Here is a 14,981-nt window from a genome sequence, read left to right as displayed (position 1 = left end):
AACAAAATCACACATCTGTGTTCTTAAATCCAAGGTAAGCCTTTTATTGTCTCTAATTTTATCAGACCCTTTTGGGTGAGTCCACTTATGTGTCACGTATGGCTGAATCCAAATGTTTTTCTCGTTCTGATCATGGATGCTTACCTGGCTGGGAAACATGTAATCAACAGGAATAGGTTATATATCAGCACCTTAGACACCAAGCAACAGACAGCCTCCTTCATTCACTACGTACCAGTGTTCCCCGTCATTTGTATTTCTATGTGCTCATTTATTTGTCCACCTGTGCACTGATACATCCATCTCTTCATTCAATGAGCAGTGAAGTATTTTGCTGAGTAACATAGGGGTTACAACATTTAAGGTGACTTAGATCCTACCTAGAGCTCAGATTATCAACGGAGATAATACTTCACATAAATATTTATAACACAAGAAAAAAACGGTGTGTTGGTTTGTGGATGATGTGGCTTTTGAACCAAGTTTTGAAGGACAGGAAAGGATGGGGAACTGAGGAGACTGAAATAGCAAAAGAAATAGAATGGCTCTGGGAGCTGCATGTAAAATTTTCATAGGCCTAGTGAAGCACCAGTGCAAGGGATGTACCAAAACTTCGTATAAATGAGTTTACTGAGCACTAGGGTACCTGATTCAACTGCCAAGTGGCTGTAGGTGGTAAGTGAGCATTTTGTAACAAATATTACCTTTATGTAACTACTGAACAGCATAGATCAAACCCAGCCTCCACATAGAAGCCCTGAGGTTCAGATACTAGTTTATGCGGAAATAGGATATAACCACTATTTAAAAATTGTTTACTTTTTTTGTCTTGTCAGATGTAAAAACTGTCAGTATCTAGTCAGAGACTCCATTCAGGGTTTAAACCACAAAGTGACATGCCATTGAAGTGTAATGCAAAAGCCTTCGGGAAAAAGAGTCTGAGAGATGATAGCACATTTCCTAGCACAAAACAATTAGAAACCCGATGCACTGAGATCCACGAAGTCCCCTTTTCTTTTGTTAGTTTTACCAAAGAAACCTGTAAGATGGCAAGTTTTCCCTTACACTCCCCACCTTCTCCCTCCCCCATACCCCCAGCAGGATTATAATCACCCTCTGTCCCAGATCCCTGTTGTCTTAAATACCACCCTACAGTCCCAGTCACATCGTATTATTAGTTAGTCTGGTAGGGCCACTGTCTGCAAATAATGAGCATATCTTGAGAGCAGGAACTGCATTTTCTGTTTTCTGTGCCCTGCACCAAGCACGCAGTCAGTGTGCAATGATGTTTGTGAAGAAGTGAATGACTTAGTGATTGGCATGAGAGGCCTTGTATAATGAGCATCCTATCCAGCTTTGGTAACAGGATCCCTCAGTCAGTGGAAGAAATCCTACATTTGATAAAGGTTCAGAACTATGTGGAGAATACCTGAAGACTCCACAAAGTGTCTGATAGGGAAAAAGGAGACAGGAAAATGCTTTGAGTGGTTTCCACATCTTGGTCTCCTGATAAGCCATCACACTGCAAATAAAGAAACTAGGTAAGAATTAGCCTGGAAGACAGAGGCAGCCTCCACATTTGGTGGGTTCTAAGACTAAGTAAATCTTTTTCCTTTTTCTGTGTTGTCTTTCTAATTGTGTATTACTTCCATCTAGATACAATTTCATGCATTTCTACCTAGTGGAAGACACACTGTAAGCCATGTAACTGAACCCTATGAATCAAGTCCAATCTAGACAGTGGCAGGAGTATTTTCTCCAAATATGCATCGGGGGCCGTTCCAAATGTCTGGATGATGCATGGTTCTGTATTCTGGCAAAAAGATACTACAGAATCTTGCAAAATTGGTAGGGATAACTCCAGACCCTAACAATATCAACCTCTTCATGGTGATAATAATTCATTTTTTTTTCCCAAAAAAAACGAGGAAGGAAAAAAATCAAACATGTGCCTGTGTCTACCTCATGAATTGTGGGAAGAAAAGAAACAAAGAACAGAGGCTATGACTTGTGCAAAACTTATTTTTTCCTCCTCCAAACACAAAATATTGTTAACAGCCCAATCTTGCTGTTCATATGGAAGAGAGGGAAGAAAGTGTCCCTGGAACTTACATGTTACCTCTTTTCTATGATGAAGAGTTCTTGGGGCTTTTAAATGTTAGACGTGTCTCTTAGCTTGAAGCAAGACCCTGAGGTTCAAAATACTTTTTACAGATACCAGTGGCTGGGTGTCCCTGAGACAGTCACTTAACCTCTCGTTTTTCTATTGTTCTTAAATCATGATAGTGCTAATTCACTCGTTAATTATCTAGTAAGTTTTAAGGCTGAATTAAAAATACAGAGTGTTTTGCAAACATGAAGAAAGATGCAGTCGCTTTGTAGGTACAAACTCCATCTACAAATTCTACCTCTAAAGCTGACAACAAGAAATAGGAAATGTTAATGCCGGGAAATTTTTGATAGAATCACCACAGGATCATTTGAGATCAGGCTTTCAAAATCTTGCTTTAATCTACCCCCTCAAGCTTTTCTTCCTTTCCTCCCCATATTTCCAATAATAATACTTTACATTTGAGGAAGTTTCTGCTTTCACACGTATTCTCAAGGTAAATGAGATGGCAGTGAAACGCCCTCTCACCACAGGGCTCGGCGTCCTGGAGGTATTCAGCAAATGTCTTGTCAGTTTCTTTTCCCCTTCAATGATTCACAACATTCGGGAACTTCCCTGAAGTCCTATAGCTAATGGTAAATGGCCAAATAGGGACTCAAATGCAAGTTCTGAGATGCTAAACTTTAGCACCCCATTTCAGGGCATCACCATTACTTCACATGTCTTTCTGCCATCTGGGTAAGCAACAATTGACAAACATGGAAACTTTCTTGTGACCCATCCCTCTATAACATTCCTTTAGTAGTGCTTAACTCTCCCTAATGAAAGTTCCTTGAAAAGCCTTTCTTCCTTGGTTTCTATGACTCTGATTGAGGGATTATGATGAACATCAGATACTCCCCTTTGGGTTGATGGTAGGAAGGCAGGAGATTTTGTAATGATCTCAAATACAAAATAACCTGAAACATGTTGCATATGAAATTAGCCAAAAAGATCTGTGACTCACATAATGGTTCCATTGACTCTAGGAAAGTGTAGAATTTCTATCACGTTGGAAACCAAAATCAAAGATCAACTCTAAATGTCATCTTCAGAAATCTACTGGCAGCTCTTTAGACTGTGCCTCAGTATGTTAACGTTTTTTTCTTTTTTTTTCTTTTTTGCGGTACGCGGGCCTCTCACTGTTGTGGCCTCTCCCGTTGTGGAGCACAGGCTCCAGACGCGCAGGCTCAGCGGCCATGGCTCACGGGCCCAGCTGCTCCGCGGCACGTGGGATCTTCCCGGACCGGGGCACGAACCCGTGTCCCCTGCATCGGCAGGCGAACTCTCAACCACTGCGCCAGCAGGGAAGCCCTGTAATGTTTTTTTCTATCTGACCCCGGTGCTGTTCATCCTCCGACTTCTCTGGATTCTTCCATCTGAATCTCTTTCTCTAATTTACGTATTTCTGCCAGCCCCCAAAATGGAGATAATATCCCCAAAGTTCTGTCCTCCTTTCTCTCATTCTCCTTCATGGTTCAGCAATCATCTTAAAACAAACGATTCCTAAAGTAACAGCCCTTTCTTTGAGCATAAGGGAGACCTGTATTTCAGACTGCTCTCAGGTCTCTCTAGAAATAAACATATACCAAGAATAATCAACATCTTCTCTGCTCAGATTTGGGTCATTCGGGTCTAAAACTTAAGGATCCGCTTGCATTGTTTTTGCCTTTTGCCCTGCACAATAACAAATTATAAATTTCTACGCATTCAGTTTCTACAGTTTTATTCATCTATCCATCAGCGGTGTGCCAGAGCTGGCAAAAGTCAGTTGTTAAATTCTCAGAAATCCTGCTTAAATGATTATATTAAAAATAAAGGTAACACTCAAAATACATTGCTTCTTAATTATTTTACATTTATGCCCTTCAGGTGAAAATATTATATAATGGTATGCTACTGAGTATCTCTCCCCAGCTTTTGGATTCAGTGATGTCATATTTGTAGCCTGGAATCTGCCACTGTGGGAGTACTTACACCAACATAATTGACCAATACTATTCCCTACCTCCAACCCCTGCCATCCCAAGCTGGTGGTTACATATTACCAGCACAGAGACTATCCAAATTCATCTATTCGTACCACCACCCAGGGACAGACAGGAAATGCTCATTACTTTGTTCTTCCATCCTCATTTGCTGTACTATACTCTTTCCTGAGATTCTGCAGGCTATTAGCCCACAAATGTTTACTGAGTGCCTATCATGTGCTAAGATATCGGGGAAGTGGTGAACAGAAAAAACATGATCCTTGCCTCGTGGAGAGGGCAGTGTAGTGGGGGAATTTGATATTAATAATCATATGAATCAATATATAATTATAAATGTCAACAACTGTTGTGATGTGTAGAATCCTGGAAGAGCACCTTTGAGGAAGTGTCATTTAAATTGATAGCTGTTAGGAACTGGATTGCGTCTCCTCAAAATTCATATGTTGAAGCTCTAACCCCCACTGTGACTGTTCAAAAAGAGGGTCTTTAGGGAGGTAATTCAGGTTAAATGAGGTCATAATGGTGGGTCCCTAATCCAGTAGGGCTGGTGACCTTGTAAGAATATAAGAGACTCCAGAGACCGACCTCTCTGTGCACAAGTATGCAGGAAAGGCCGTGTGAGGACACAGCTAGAAGGCGACCATGGTAAATTAGGCCAAGAAGAGAGGTCTCACCAGAAACCGACCCTGATGGCACCTGAGTCTCGTACTTCTGGCCTCCTGAACTGTGAAAAAATAAAGTTGTATTATTTAAGGCCCTCAGTCTGTGGTACTTTGTCATGGCAGCCCTAGCGAACTAATACAATACCTAAAGGACAAGGAATGGTTTGCTGAGTGAAGATGGGTGGGAAAGCTTTTGAGGAGAAAGAATATCCCAAGAAGAGACCCTGGAATGGAAAATAGCTTAGTATATTGGAGTAATTAAAAGGAAGCCAGGGTGGCTGCAAGGCAGTGAGGGAAAAAGGGCATGTTCTACACATTTATTTCCCATTTTAAGGATTGTTGAAAATTTTTATTACATCTATAACTCTATTAACAGCAATTGTTTAAAATAATTCTGTTTTACTCGTTCATAGTTTACCTTTATGACACGGCTCATCTATTCTTGAGTTCTTTATTTTGTTACCTTTATTGGTTTGCTAGACTACGTCTTTGAATAATGCTTCATATAAAATATGCGTGGGTAGTATTATTTCTGATGTCTTGTATATCTGAGAAGCTCTTTATTTGCCTTTACATAGGGCCAGCAACTTGGCTATGTGCAGGATTACTGGGCTCCAATATTATCTTCTCAAACTCTAAATATATTGCTCCACGGTCTTCCTTTGTATTTTGAAGAAGTCATAGGCCAGTCTTATTTTTTGTCTTTTAGTAGCAATTTTACCCCAAGTGCTTGTGGGTTTTTTCATTAACTTAGAGGTTCAATAGTTTCATCTGGATGAGGCACTGGTCCCATCATTAAATCTGCATGGCTCTCAGGTAATAACAACACTTTTACTGTAAGAGTCACACCTTTCCCTCAGAACCAGGAGATTTAAACGTATTTTAAGCTTTCCCGCCTCTGGGCTTTTGCTTATGCAGGCTCTCTGTCCTCCTTATTGTGTCCACATGTTGATATCTACCTTCCTTCAAGACTCAACTCACATGCTGCATCCTTGACCAAGACTTTACCCTTGGTTTATTTCTCTTTGGATCCTTATGACAATTTATACCACTTTATTGGCAACTGCCATACCTTATTTTTGTTTTCTGGTTATTATCTTTATGCCAGTTGATACTCTCCTTTAGGGGAAGAACAACAGCTTCCTTGTCTCTATTGCGTTTGACAGTTTCTCCTGGCAATTTCCATGCCAGGGAACACAAAGGTGCTCAACTTGAGTTGCAAATTTTTAAAAAACGTAAGTTTAAAAATGTTGTCTTCTTCTGGATCAATAGCATGTACAGGAACATTCCCCCAAAGGCCCCTGCATGGGAGTATTCCTTTGCTACATGTTTATAAAGATAAAGGGAGTTCTTATAACTTGATGAGATGGAATCAACCTGTGCTTATGTTTTACTCCAGTTGCTCATAAATAACAAACCTCAGGCACCACATTTTTCTTAAGAAATTGAACGTTGAACATTCAGAGCTTTTAAAAGAATGCCAGCCTACTTTTGTTTGAATTTCCAAGTTCCCGCAGCAGCACACATTTTACTTCCTTCTCCAATTTGCTCTATTTTTCACCCATCAGTATCTGAGTGCAGTGCACCTATCAAAATGAAGAATTGTAGTTCTAAAAGCAAATGCATTTTTCTTTGATCCTGAAAAACTTAGCTCCTCATGGCGGCGATAATGATGGAACCCTATTTAGTGCTGTTTGTTTTTCATCATTTCAACAGCCTTCAACGTGAAACATGATAAGAACAGCAAAACTGATAAACCACCCTTATTTTTATCTATCTTCTGTCGGAGTAGTTGCCAAGCACAAAGACAGATTTTTCTAAATATCTTTGGGAAAAAAAGAAGAGTGCATAACCCTGTGTTTCAGGCTGAGGCCAGCACAATTCGGGACACTTATTATGTTACAGAAAATTCCAGCAAGAAGGGAGGAGGACAGCACTTTTAAATCGAGTCTAGGATTAGGTTGGTCTCTGTTACCCTTGGAGTAAAACCAACTTTCTAAGTTACCTTCGGGTGAGGACAGTAATTCCACTAAGGTAAACCAAATTATTGACAAACTCTTGCCGTAAAAAAAAAAAAAAAAAAAGGTTTCAGTGAGTGATAGACATTCCAGTGTTTGCAAGCTGAAAAACTAGGCAATCCACTAAACAAACACGCCTACTAGGAAATTGTTATTACTTCACCATTAGCATTCATCCAGTTACAACATTTGTTTTCAATTTCTAAAAACATGATTGAGTTAGTCCCAGGAGTTGAAATATGCTTAATGTCCCGTGATGTGATACGGTAGTAATGTGCAAAAGGAAAACATTAAGAGGCACGAGGGGGCTATTTTGTACTAAAATCATTCTGGGTATGTGCTTAAAAGTTGGCTTTTCTGATTAATCTGGTGGAGTTTTAATGCTGACCCTTTACTGATACTTCAATGATATGGCAAAGACAGACAACAGAATTAGAAGATTTTACAGATCATTTAGTTGGGTGCAAAGACAGTACAATATGGCCCCCAAATCATGGTGAGCATTTCATATGTATATTAGCTCGTGCTTTGATTGGATATTATAGTTCCGAAAAAAGAATGGCATTTATGAACTGCAAGACTATTAAAAAAGGAATCTAATAGAATGGATTGAGTTTTATAACTGAGACTTATAAGATTAATCAGATGACTATCCTGATAAAACTGAGATGTGATCCTGATATGACTGCTGTTTTGAAACGCTTCGCTTTTTTTTGACAAAAATTAACATTTGGCTTAATATACAGCTATTCTGGGCATCTCTAGAATATTTAGGGCTCTCTACAAAAAACAGACGCATAACTATTTTAGTATTACATCCTCTGGCATCTCTTTAGAATGACCAGAGAAATTATACAGATTTCTTGGATATAAATATTCATCTGCCTAATTCACTTTTATATATTATTATAAAATAAAAACTAAAAAGATATCCTTGGACAACCTGTCATTGAAATGCACTAGAATATATCCATGCTATTAAGTAGTTGTTTGCGAGGGCAGTTTTGCAGGGTTTGTGAAAATTTAAAATGCACACATCCTTTGACACACACTTCTAGAAATCTTTCATGGAGGTATAGTACACATATGCACAGAGAGTTTTAGAAAATGATTTTCATTGCAGCATTATTTGAAATAGCAGATTATTATAACTAAGGAAATGGTTAAATAAACTACAGTACATAAATACTGAGAATACTATGGGCAGTTAAAAGAAGGAGGCAAATCCATGTATTGACCAAGAAAAAAAATAGATTTCTAAATATGTTGCAGAGCGATATATACATCATGATAACACTTATATTTTTTACATATCCACACAATACAGTTATATATTGAATATTTTTATATGCATACCTGTTGATTCATGGAACTCGATCTCCAAAGATACACAAATGATACCAATAGTTACCTCTTGGTGGAGAATGGAGTTGGTCATGGAGATGGTAAGGAGGCCTTTCACTTTAGATGAAGTGTATGATTTTTTTTTTTTTTAGCAAGGACAATATAATCAGTAATAATGGAATTAAAAAGAAATATAAAACAGTGGGTAAACAGTTACTATTATAAAAATATGAAAGACCAGTGAACAGTTGAGGATCCAAAGAAGTAGAGAGAGAAGATGGAACCTCATTCACTCTAGCTTGGGAATACTGCCCGGAGATGGATTCTCAGGAGAAGTCAGGGTGATGCTGGCAGCCCTTGGCAGCCTGGACTTGATCGTGCCATCAGGTGCTGGCCTTCAGCACAGAGAGGAGAATTCTTAGTACACAGTTAAAATAAGCAAGAGTTAGGATGAGACCATCCAGTACATTGATCACTCTAGAAAGAAAAAGTGCATTACACTCTTAGGCGGCATCCTCTGATGATCAAAAGTTCACACTTCATCAGCAGAGAAGAAGCAGAGACTAAGCATAGAACAACTGACCTGACAAGGATCCTAGTCTATAACATTGAGAGGTCAAGACCCATCATATTCCCTCAGGGCATTTTATTTTTCCAGATGGGTGAAGGGGGATTTCTTAAAATGAATTAACGCCTATAAAAAACGAAAATCCACATGGGTCTAATCTGACTTTTTCCCCCAAATATATTGACTCAAAAATCCTCCAAAGACTTTTCTGTATAATCTTGGCTCTGTCCCAACGTTATCTGCCAAACACATTCCTTATTATTCTTAAAATGTGATGCTCAAGATAAAGTAGAAGGCTAATATGTTTATATAAAGAACACCTGAATATGCCATAGCAGGTTTTATTTTACAGATGGATAGAGGAGGCCATTAGGCAGAGATAAAACAGACTCAGCTGGTTCTTATAATTGGTAGTTGACTTGAATCTGAATGAGGTCAATTGAGTAATGCTATGGAATTATGAGGAACTATATCTTTTTCACTGAAATTTTCTTTGTAAATGGCCATATCGGTTCAATCCATATTCTAAATTTTGTTTGGAATGACACAAAATTATCCACATTTTGAGAGTGGATACAACCATTAACGAGGGCTGCCAAATAAAACTGCACAGGTTGTGTGCTGCTCAACCCAAAGAAAGTACCAATCATGTAGATTACGATGTTTACAACCTGTTCAGATCACACAGCAGGCTCACCATTAGCAACATAAATGCTGCTACCCTTGTCTCAGGTTAAAAGAGAGTCAAACAGAACAGCTACTGAAAGGTATTTGGAAAATATTCACACTTTAGCAACTTTATTTCGATTGTTTTGCAAAGTATATCTGTGTTTTCCCACACGGACGAGATTTGGGGGGGTTTGGTTTTGCGTTTTTGCTTTTTTAAAATGCGATTATCTTCATATAAACATAAATGGTCCAGTGGTTTTCAAGGCTCTTATCAGGGGTTACAAATTGGTAGCTCTGTTTTATTTAGTCCTTTTGTTTGATTCACACAAGGTTTTTTAAGGCAGTGAGAATCTCAGTCTCAGTACAATTTGCCGAATGTCAGGGTCTGCTTCACTTATTTGTATCATCCTGCAGTCCTTCAGCAGGCCTTTGTGTTGGTGTTTCCAGAGGCCTGATCTGGCTTCTTAAACTCACAGGTTTCTGAATTAATGCATCAGTACTGCTCATTGCCTCATCTAACTCCTCAGCCTACTTAGATTTTTTGAAGGAGGAAACTGAGACCTAGGCAGGGTTAGGAATTTGACCAGGATCATGTGACTGTTATTAGCAGAGCTAAGACTTGGGTCCCTGTCTCCTCTTTCCCAGACTCATGCTTCTAGCAATGGAATTTTATTGAAAACAAGACGACAGTTTTCCTTAGAGCTCCCAAGACGGACCCAAGGTCCATGATTCTATCGATTTAGGCTGCAACAATGTTGGTCCAAAAAGGGTCTAAGCTGTGCCTATAACTGTCCTTTATTAATGAAACGTTAGCTCTCCCATGCTATTCAACTCCCCGAAGAGAAAGGAATTAGGTGGCTTTTGAAGCATTGTCAAGATAGATGTTCATGTACCTATGTATGAACTAGTTATACTGATGTCAGCTCTGTTTCAGATAGATGGATGACTTTCAGTAAGTGTAGTATTCATACATGATGACTACTTAACTAGTGAAAACTGGTATTAAGTGTATTTAGAATGCCATAATTGTCACATTTGAGGACAGGAGTAGAAAGGAGAGGGTTTGCCTCTCATTCAGGGTAATAGTGGAAGATGGAAAACAGTCACAAGACTGTGACACCAAAGCGATGAAAGGTAATATAATTCAATTCAATAAATTCAAAATGAGAGATTCCTCTCCTATGTATCAATCACCATGTGATGTATCAGTAGGCATTTATGCATTATATGTCTATCCAAGTGATCTGTACACATACCTAGGCAGTGTTAAAACATACATTCCTGCGCCCTGCCCTGGAGATTCCAGTTCAGTAAGTCTGGAGAGGAACTCAAGATTGTGCATTTCCAACAAGCTCCAAAGTGACGCTGATGTGCTGGTTCATGGGCCATACTTCGGGTAACAAGGCTACAGGGGCACTCCTCTTCTAATATTTTTATAAGTAATTGAGGGCCAAAAGATTATCAAATATACTCCTAATTATCTATGCATGTGTGTGTATATGTGTGTTCATATACATAAATTAAAGAAAAAATTTTGATCTTTCATTCTTATATAGGTTTTTTTAACCTAACTGACTTAAAACTTAAATGCAAAGGGGAGAGCACAAAGTCTGCTTACAAAAATGTGTGACTTGCTTATTTTTTTAAAGGCCAAATACTTTACTATCTCCAGATACCTGAAAATGCATGGAATTATCTTGTAATAAACCTCAGATGCCAAAAGCCCACCTTGCAAGTTTTCTTTGCAGGAAACAACCCCAATACGAACAAATCAGATACCGTGTAATAGACCCCAAAGTATTTTTTCCAAAGACAGAAAGAAAAATATCCAAGCAATAGAACCCTGATTGGAAAGACACAATTCAAAGATAACAGAACTATTTTTAAGCTCCATTTTATGACCGGGGGCACAGCAAAATACTTTGAAACAGAAAGTGTTCATGCTGATTACATGAAATCAAAATACACACTGTTCAAAGGCAGCCAACATTAAAAAAATATATATGCAGCTTAGTTTATGCAGTGAATTTTAGTGTTCTTTCAGTCTGGGAATATTTCAAAATACACTGCAGGTACAGCTGAGAAAACTCAGTGATACCCCTGTCCAGATCTCAGCTATTTGGTTATAAAAATATTTTCACATTTCCTGCAGATGTCTAGATTCCTTTCTTTGATAGTAATTTTAATTTGGAACTCATTATTGACAGCTGTTTGTTCTGATAGAACCTAATTGCACTTTTACCAGACTCAGCTGTGAGGAGACTGATTTCTTTTCCCTTATAGAGTATATTATATATAAACACAGGCAGGAAAAAAAAAAACCAATTAACTAAATACGTGTGCATCAAATGAATCATTGAGAGCACTGATCAAGTAATATCTCTAACTGCAACATAGGTCAAAGGAAATTACAGCATTTACAGTTTACAGTATTAAATATAATTATATAGAAATATTCATAAGCATTCAAATATAGGGATGATGAGTGGCAGCATCTGAAAATTTATTAAAGAAACTTATAAATTACTACATTTGAGTAACCAACAGGGCACTTAGTCTACTGAAAGATTGGCTCAAGGATATCTATATACCAAACTATATAGATAGAACCTGAGAAGCCTGCCATAACCAGCACTAGTCAGGAGGAATCAAACATGCTGTGAGGGGGCTTCCCTGGTGGCGCAGTGGTTAAGCGTCTGCCTGCCGATATAGGGGACACGGGTTCGTGCCCCGGTCCGGGAAGATCCCACATGCCACGGAGCGGCTGGGCCCGTGAGCCATGGCCCCTGAGCCTGCACGTCTGGAGCCTGTGCTCCGCAACGGGAGAGGCCACAACGGTGAGAGGCCCGTGTACCGCAAAAAAAAAAACATGCTGTGAGATCACTTTGCTGTGCAGATAATCCTTTCTCTAGAGGGGAGAGTTTCTGGGGACACACCAACTCTTTTGCTCTCCAATCACTGCTCTAGACAAGCTGCTTTCCTTAACCTTACCAGAAGACGAATACAGGTTTGTTGAAGTCAGGGCTATTGCCTCTGGGAGATTCTCTTCAAAGGCAATGACTCATTTTAGCAGCTCCCCAAGAGGTACATGAACAGCTTGGCAATGTTCATTGTATCAAATGCCTCAGCAGCCTCGCTCATGGAGTCTAGGCCAATCTGGGGACCCCAAGCTGCTTTCCTTAGTGGACTGGAATCCCCTGAAGAGGGGTAAACCAAGGGCTGGATTCACTAGAGACCATATAAGCAGCAAATATCGTGCCTTTGAGACTCGTTTTATTTCCTGTCTGTTTGGAGACAGAGGGAATGTGGTGATCAGAGATGAGCAAACTGTTCCTTAGTAAGGAACCCATTCAAAGAAAATTAACTTTTTCTTGACATCAGGGACACTATATGGTGCTTCCCTTTCTGGGGGTACTAAATGCTTCTCTTTGCAGACTTAATCTACCTCATATAGGGAGGAAGATATTGGGAATGGGATGCTCATTACCCCGATAATTCTCCGGGATGCAGCATACATTTCCATGAACGCCAGACATAACACTAATTAGAATGCAAGCCCCAGACTCAACATGTACAAAGCCTGTAAAGTATGTAAATGTAAAGTAAAGTAACCTATGGGGCTGGGTACCCACAAAAGTCTGATCCACAGCCTACTTCCAGCCTCTCCCCCAACCAAGTAACTATGGAAACCATTTTATTTGGCATTTAAGAATACTGCCGCTATGCTTTACTATTCTTTTTTACTACACAACACAGATTATACCATTTCGCTTTGTTGTACGGCTTGGCCCATGGTATCGCTTTGGATACTGATATTTTCGCTCAATGTTCACGTATCCATCAGATACCTGCTGAGTGTCTGTTTCCTGTGGGCATAGCCCAGAGGAGAGGGATGCAATGGTGAACTCCTAAACACCATTTCTCACCTCATATCTCTAAGATTTGGATGTTACAGTCTGGGGAAGAAATTCAGTTTTTGCCCATGGAATTACATACTCACCACGTTTAAAAAGCCAATTTTTTTTCTTGAAGGTTCACTTTTTACTGGAATAACTTAAACATCATAAGTATTGGCCGAATTGAAAAAGCTATTTTATTTTCACATAAGTGTGACAGGGAAAGTAGTCTGAGGTGATATGCTTGTTTTATGAGGAGTCAGTTTAGCAAATGGAAAGAGCGTGAATTTTACAGATTAAAAATCTGGCTTTTGGTGGGATAGGGAGGGTGGGAGGGAGGGAGACGCAAGAGGGAAGAGATATGGGAACATATGTATATGTATAACTGATTCACTTTGTTATAAAGCAGAAACTAACACACCATTGTAAAGTAATTACACCCCAATAAAGATGTTAAAAAAAAAAAAATCTGGCTTTTCCAACTGCAAGATGTATGATATTTCATCATTTATTTATCCTCCCTCAGTTTTCTCATCTGTAAAATGTAAACCCATTCCTTAAGGTTCCTATAAGGCTATTGTTAGCAAAATGTCTTTTAACTAACAAATTCTTAATAAATGTTAATTTCTTACTTCCTTTTCCTATGAATTAAGGACCTAGAGTTGAATATTTGAATTCATTTAGCCTAATAGCAGAGGAGATATACAGCCTTCCTGCTCCTACATGGTTTATATTAAAGACTTACACTAGTGAATTTATGAAACTAATATTCCATCTTATTTCTGATGTCTATCCTCTGAGGGGAAAAAAAAATATACAACTGAACCAGATTTGAGACTTGGAAGGGACATTAGAGATTATCTAATCCAGTGGTTCTCAAAGTGCAGCCCCATGATAGCAGCATCAGTATCATCTGGAAATTTGTTAGAAATGCAAATTACTTCCCTTACCTCAAGTAGCGATTATTGTTTGTTCCATCATTTGTTTCTTAATAGGTGCATATGGATTAATTCATATTAATATGTGCATACAGATATCTGTATGCATTTTCTTATCTGATCTCCATTTACCAACCAATCCACCCAAATTTCCCTTTCCTCCAAAAAGCCCCAGTCTGTTGCTCACTGCACCAGGTCTGCTGCAGGCTAGGAGGATATTCTCTAGGATATCTATGTTCTTTTGTGATGCCATGGTATTTATTCCAAAATAATCAGTTATTTTAGTTAAATAATTTAATTAAGAACATATTAAACTAATGAGATATGATTACAAAGTAAGAGTTGTTTCTGTGAAAGCTAAGTTAAATGCTTTGGGAAGACTTACTAAAAGTGTTCCATTACTCCCTCAAAAATACAGTTGTGTTAGGCATTGGTAAGATAACTGTAAATAAATGGAAAATAATTTATAAAAATCTAGGAGGATTGTAATACTTAAGTTGCTGCAAAACCATTAAGTTCTTTGTCTATATTAAATACACTAAATGTACTAACCATATGTCATACTCAAAATTCTTAGTCTTAAATTTAAAAACTAATGAATTAATATAATATACAATTATATATTTGCAGGTAATATTAACTGAATACATACTTTCTTAGGCTTCTTTGCCTTAATGAAGCTTTCTCTAAATGACCAAGTCTTAACTGGATACATACATCAAGGTTTCTTCTGAACGGCCTTGATT

At 38.6% G+C, this 14,981-nt stretch overlaps 1 protein-coding gene across 14 annotated transcripts in view; it reads right to left on the bottom strand.

Annotated features, from left to right (window-relative positions):
- PTPRD (protein tyrosine phosphatase receptor type D) overlaps nucleotides 1-14,981 on the bottom strand; it is a 2,135,645-nt gene that overhangs the window by 15,843 nt on the left and 2,104,821 nt on the right. The gene's annotated exons all lie outside the window — the stretch shown is intronic.

Source organism: Stenella coeruleoalba (genome assembly GCF_951394435.1).
Source record: "Stenella coeruleoalba genome assembly, chromosome: 7".
NCBI classification, from domain to species: Eukaryota; Metazoa; Chordata; class Mammalia; order Artiodactyla; family Delphinidae; genus Stenella; species Stenella coeruleoalba.
Note: the sequence above shows the minus strand (reverse complement) of the source record. Positions and strands in the feature narration are given on the sequence as shown.